We start from the raw sequence: 6,668 nt of genomic DNA, 5'->3' as shown, positions 1-6,668 counted from the left end.
CCATTGTAGTAACCTATTGTCAATTTTGTCCCGCTTTCTATTTAATCAACAAAAATCTTACTATATTTTAGTCTTACATTTATTGTATGTTAAAACTTCAGCATGGAACTCTTAGAAAACCTTAAGTCTGAAAATTTGAACAAGCACACCTTACAGGTCCCTCCCGCTGCTCTCTGCTGTGCTGCTGCTCTTCTCTCATGCAGAGTCTGCAGAAAGCCTGCAACGTTAAGTTGTTTCTACGCCATTAGCACAGCTGCAGCAAACTGGCAGTTTTTGCTGCAGCAAACTGGCAGTCTTTGCTGCAGCAAACTGGCAGTTTTTGCTGCAGCAAACTGGCAGTCTTTGCTGCAGCTGTGCGGGAGGGTTTGAGCAACCCGTAGACCAGCGTAATACACACAGCTAAAACATTCGTCCTGATTGGTTTTTCTGACCGGGAGCGGTGTACTTCTTCAGATGGAAGTAGGACCGGCAGAAGGATGCAGAAGAGCTTGATGCTTGATATACATATATATAATTTCTTTCTTTTTTCACAGATTGTCTGTCTCAGATTAAACTGTCAAAGTTTTAACAAACTACGTAAAACATGTACTTTGTAAAAGTTTCCCACTGCGGCTTTAAGTCAGTTAAAATATAGGTGGTATGTATAAAAGAAGGAATCAGTCAGCTCTTTTGTTTAAATGTTTAGCTCCAGCCTTATCATGCATCAGTCAGACTGCTTATTTTAGTCATCTTTCTCAGTCTTCCCAAATATTGTTTCCACCATAAAACACAAATCCTCTTCTTAACCACAGAGATGAGTGATCCTTTTTCTGCCAATTCAATTTGTGCAGTGAAACAGTCTGTTGTGATGTTGTTACCTTCTCTGTCTTCTTTTTTGGGGGGKTTTCTGTAGTCTTCTGTGACTGACCAGACATAGAAGACTTGTAATATCTGTTACAAKTTTCYTGTATTTTAAATCAGGTCATTGCATGATTACCATTGTATCATCGCACAGCAATGAAGCTACTAAAATGCTTATAGGTACCAGTGACTCTTCAGACAGCTGAAGTGCATTAAGATGACAGGGAATATGAAAAAAAAAAGTATTTATTAGAACTGGTCAAAGAAGGCCTGATTTTTTTGTTTTTGGGAAGACTGGGCCTTTAAACAACTTGGATCTACAACGAGTTCAGCTTTAGGCAGCTCAAAAGACGGAAGCATTAATACTAATATTAATGATAAGGTAGAGGTGAATATAAAATGAAAACCTGCATCTGCACCTTTGCACTGATCCCAGGACAGCCTGCATTGTATTTCTATCAGCTACTGTTGCTTTATACGCGTTTTAATCCGTTACCATCTGACCGCTGTGTCCTAAATGCATATCGTCATCCACTTCCTACCACTCAGGAAGACGTAGTCTCATGGATAACCTGCCCACGGTGTGCCCCACTTTTCCCTCACTTACTGAAATAGGACTGGCCCTGTTGTGACTGTGCATGGAAACGTGGTTATAGACACTAAGTGGATGGATGGAGGAATTTTATTTTCCTCCAATGATTTTGTATCAGTTTTAATGGCTGACAGAAATGTAATCATGTAGTCATGAGCCTTATCATTTTAATTTTCTTTCATAAAGTTTTTGTACGTAACAAACATATATTATGCTACTTTTGTACAACTTATGTACAAAAACCTGTTAGTGAATAAAATTAACRCTGACTACAAAGATTAATACATTGATCTTTAATGACTAGTACTGTCTCTTTTTAGTCATCATTTATTGATTGTCATGGTTTGTGATAACCATAAGAGTGTTTTTGTATCTGAGTCACATTGATTTTGTTGTCTCTCTCACTMATCACTTGTGCTSAGCTGCAGCGTTGTGTTTTGCCACATTTATTTCTTCAGAAAATATGAGATGACCCTCACTAATTTTGAATATTAATTTTACACTATGTCGTCCCCCTTCCCAGACATTTATAAAGTGCTTTTGTATGTGTTAATGCTGAGCTATTCTAATGTGTTCTTCTGTTAATTATTGCTCATGTTTTTATTGGCATTATTCCTCTGCAGACATTCCAGTGATTTGTTAGCGGTGAATTAGGAAGGAAACATTGCCCTTGTTGTCAGCACAAATACTGCTGCTGCTCAGCTGATGGGGAGTTTAGCAAAGAAAGTGYGTATAATYTGTCCTCTTTTRATATGGACTGGGGAGACACGATTTAGACATAAAACCTCTTCCTGTATTTTGACATAATTTTATAGACTGCAATCTTTTCCTAGTGTCATGTTCACCTTTTTTTTTTCCTCTGTCGCCTCATCGTTACTAGGGTAGACACGGAATGAGTGGGCCAGAATTTCATTGCAGTAAGCATTCACAGCTGTAGGGTTAGCTTCCTTGGCACAGCAAGGCAGAGATATTTGTCCTGGTACATGACGAAGAGCAGTTTGGAGCCATGTGTGGCTTTAAAATGAATTTTGCAAAGCCGGTAAACGGTATTTGGGTCATATCTAGTAATTTTGTATTTACTAATACCTATATAAATAATTGTTGTTTTGTGCGACTTTTTCTTCTCCCATGGTTGGGTTACATTAGCCCATAGTTTCCTTCCCACTGTGGAATCAAAGTTGTGTTGATGAAATCCCCATCTTTTAAATTGCCTTTCTCATTTTATGATCAGCTGACCTGGTGGACTGAAGCCTGTCCCCTTTCTGCTAGCAGCTTCAACCTCTGTGAAGAATAACTATGTAAAAGGCGTAAATGCYGTGTTGGATTGTCATTTTAAATCCTTGCTGGATGAGCAAAGCTTAAATTGGGAATCWTAATGATGTTTTATCTATTTTTCTTTAAGCAATTCTCATAGTAAAAGTAGGAATATGATTATCATAATGCTTAAGCAGTTTAGCTACTATATATATATATCAGTCTGTCTGATGTCTGATGTAATAACCAGTGCTTGATGGCTTATTTTAATGCTAGTCAAGGCAAGTTTTTTTTTTTTTTCTTTTAAGATGTATATTTTTTTCTGAATCAACAGAGATTAGGACAGATGTGGGTCTGCAGAGCTGTTGTTTGGCATGAGAGCCCACACAGCCACAACATCTGCTGCCGTGCGCGGGACAGCATGGCATGCCTGCGGGAATGAACCGACTTATGGGTCAATGCAAGGCTACATACATACATGTCAGCCACATCCATTAAGGGCAAATGCATAGGATCTCTRATTGATGGATGTTGAAAACCTAAATCCAGATCCTCAATTCTAGAAAGATGGAGTAAGGTATTGGTGTTTGATTGAAAAAGGGCTAAACGGGTGTGGGAAATCCAAAGTCGCGGGGGTCAGACATTGGATGCAGCTCTGATAAGAGGATTGGCCTCTTCTGGCTCTATCTACGTACTGTTTGCTAAGGGGGGTAGGGAGGTGAGGGAAGGTAAATGGGCTAAACGGCCGTGAATTCTGTCTGATTAGAACTGAATCTTGTGTTTATTTCTGACTGTAACTGGATGGGATCAGATGTTTTCTGAGAGAGAGGACCAGTCTCGAGCTGCAGGGTTCCTCATCACCCTGTGGCTATTTCCCTCATCTGCTACTCCCACTATGCATCTTGGGTAATTGTTAAGTCTTGTTTTCAGCAAGTGCAGTGGTCTTTGCTATTCTTTTTTTGACTTTCTCTGGAAGTCCTCGACTTGTGTTCTCAGAAAAATATAGCTGTTTAGCATAACTTTATGTGTGGCTGCATATTATTTTAGAGCGGCTAAGACAACATTTCTGTCATGCTGGTCAACATAATTTACCAACGAGTTTATGAAAAGTCTTGCTGATGGTTGTAAAATATTTTCTTTCAAAATTGTTCCTTTCCTTTATTAATGCACAAAAGCAGTCAAAAGTATTCTTAGTCTAAACAAAACAATTAGCCTTTTATGTGTATTTTATTATTTCAGTGATTTATGTCTTATCACTGAGACATTGTCAGCCAACAGTTAGCAAAGAGTTGCTTTATTTTTCAACTCATAATCTTTAACAATGCATCAGGAATCTTTATATTTATAAAAAAAATTAAATATGTTTCTTCTGTCTTATTTTAGTCTTTAAAATATGAAAAATTGCATCATTTTATAATTTCGTCTCATTAAATCATTTCAAAATACTAATTCAGGTGTCATGATCAGTTTACTCAGTACTTGTGTAGCTTTACCTCAAAATAACTATTTTTTTCTCTTACATAATTTCTTGGATGGCTGCTTTTTGCTTGTACTTATATTGAAGTAATAATACTCATACAATTTTTACCCACCTTTGAATATCTCATCATAAGTTTCCCCTTGTACATGCATAAACATAAAATTCAAGGACTTTTTGTCCTGCGAGGGCATGTAAGGGCGGCGGTTGATCAGATGACATTGACTTAAGTAGAAATAAACAGATGATTTCATTGATCATCACATTTACAACATGAACTGCCTTCCCATGACATTGAAAAGAACAGATATTCATTTGAGTCTTTGTGGCCATCATTGTAAAGTCTGAACCCGTCAGGTGCTCTTTACAGTCCGTGAGTCATGCCATCCCACACGCAGCTTCGCCTTTTGTAAACTTGTTCTGCTGTACTTATTTTTGAGCTGAGAGCCGTCTGTCTGAAAAATGAATCAGAAATGTTTGGCATTTAGAGCTGGTTCTGTTATTCTGACAGTGTCGTGGAGATTAGAGCTTACATTACATCACACTGCTCTCATTTATGACTTTAATGTAAACGTGAATTCCTCTCTAGTGTTTCCCGTCATCTTATCCCGTAGGCTAAATGTATCAAGAAAACAGAGAGAGATGGGTGTGGAAGATGAGTGTCGATGCTGTCAGCTTGACTCGGATCCTGCTTTCTCCTCCCGCCATGTTTCTCTTTTTTTTTTTTTTGCCTGTCTGTATTCTCCTTATCACTACTCCACTTTCCCCACCACATCTGATTCTCTGCTTCACCTATTGCTGCTCTCTCCTTTTTATATGATAGTTTCCTCAGTTTCTATCTTTGTCTCTGTTCTCCTTGTTCTCGTTTTTTAAACAAAGAACCCTTATCTCAGATTTTTGCTATCCCTCCCCCCTCCTACACATGCTGACGTCCTTTGCTGTTTTTCTTTTACTTATGCCCCCTCCTGTTGCTTTTTGCAACTGCAGGTTAATAGGAAATAGAGATTGGTTCAACTTTGTCCTTTTTCCTCTCCCGTCCTTTTCTCAATTTTAGTGTTTTATTTATTTATGCTTCATTGCTAACCGTTATTGAACTACCAAGCATTTCCTGCCAATTATGTATTATTAATATATCATAATTGTTGTGCTTTGTAACTGGAACACAAAAATTGTTCTCAAGTGAAAGTAGCACTGCTTCAAGATGTTTTTACTGAGGTAAAAGTAAAAAGCAGGTGTCCAAGGCATTAGTAAGAATAAAAGAGTATTTGGTAAAGCAGTTGCTTAGCTACTGAGTAACTGATGATCATAACATCCAATTTAATATTCTAAAAATTATGTAATCAAGAAAAAAAAAATCAAAGATGTGTGCAAATTCTGGTATTTTAAAGACTAAAATGAAATAACTAATATAGCTGCAAAATACAACATTTTAAGCAGAAAAAGAATGTTTCAAATATTTTTTTTAGTTTAATACTCAAAACAAATGGCACAACAGTTTTAGCAAACTGAAAATGGCATGAGAACAATAAACAATAAACGGTAAAGCTCACTTTACCATAAACTGTGGGTCTGTGTCTAGATGATTTGACTTGTGGTTCAAACTGGTTTGTTCGTCATTCAGTGAAGTTACTTGCAGTGGCTAGTGCACTAAGAGTAGCGATATTTCATAATAATACTGTTCAACTAAAACTAAAAATAGCTGTGTAGTAAAACTGCTCCTCAAAGTAAATGTAACTCTGTAAATGTAACCAACAAGAGGAACAACAGKATATTCTCCATCTACCGCCTCAAATTTATCTTAACTTAGAAGATATATAGTTTATTAAAGCTTTTATTTGAATTGTGAAATATGAAATGAATTATCTTTTTACTGTGTCAAGATTAGGTCTGCTGCAGTAATTAAAAAGAGCAGTTCAAAGTATGTTTTGCAGATGTCATATAGCATCACAGTCCTGTCTACATGTGATACAAGTTATGAAAACAAGCGACGATAAAGGAAATTAGCTTTGTTTGGCCAAAGAATTGCAATGACTTACTTTACTTAAATATAAAACCCTTTTTTTCAATATGAAAGTTGCACTTTATGAAATTATTTGTCTGATTTAAGAACATAAATTTGTGATTTTTTTTTTCTTTCTAGCACATCAGTTTTTAATACTTAAAGTGCAAAAATCGTCATACCACTGGCAGACTTAGCAATGCAGCATTTGAATGGCAGCGTATTTAAACATGTGGGATAAAACTAAATATTCCTATTTCCTCTAAATACAAAAAAACAAAACAAGACCTTTCCTATACAAACTGACTAAATGCAGATGTTGTTTTTAGCAAAGCTTCACTCATCCTGTTGCAGATAATTATCTCAGGTAACTTGTTTTTTTACTGTGTTCAAACAATATTTTACGTTAATTCATAATTGCACACCGCCTTATATTATATGTATAGTTTTAGTCGTTAAGGTACATGCTATAGTGGAGTAATTATTGATTTCCTTAGGAACATATT

Source organism: Poecilia reticulata, linkage group LG10 (assembly GCF_000633615.1).
Source record: "Poecilia reticulata strain Guanapo linkage group LG10, Guppy_female_1.0+MT, whole genome shotgun sequence".
NCBI lineage: Eukaryota > Metazoa > Chordata > Actinopteri > Cyprinodontiformes > Poeciliidae > Poecilia > Poecilia reticulata.
Note: the sequence above shows the minus strand (reverse complement) of the source record.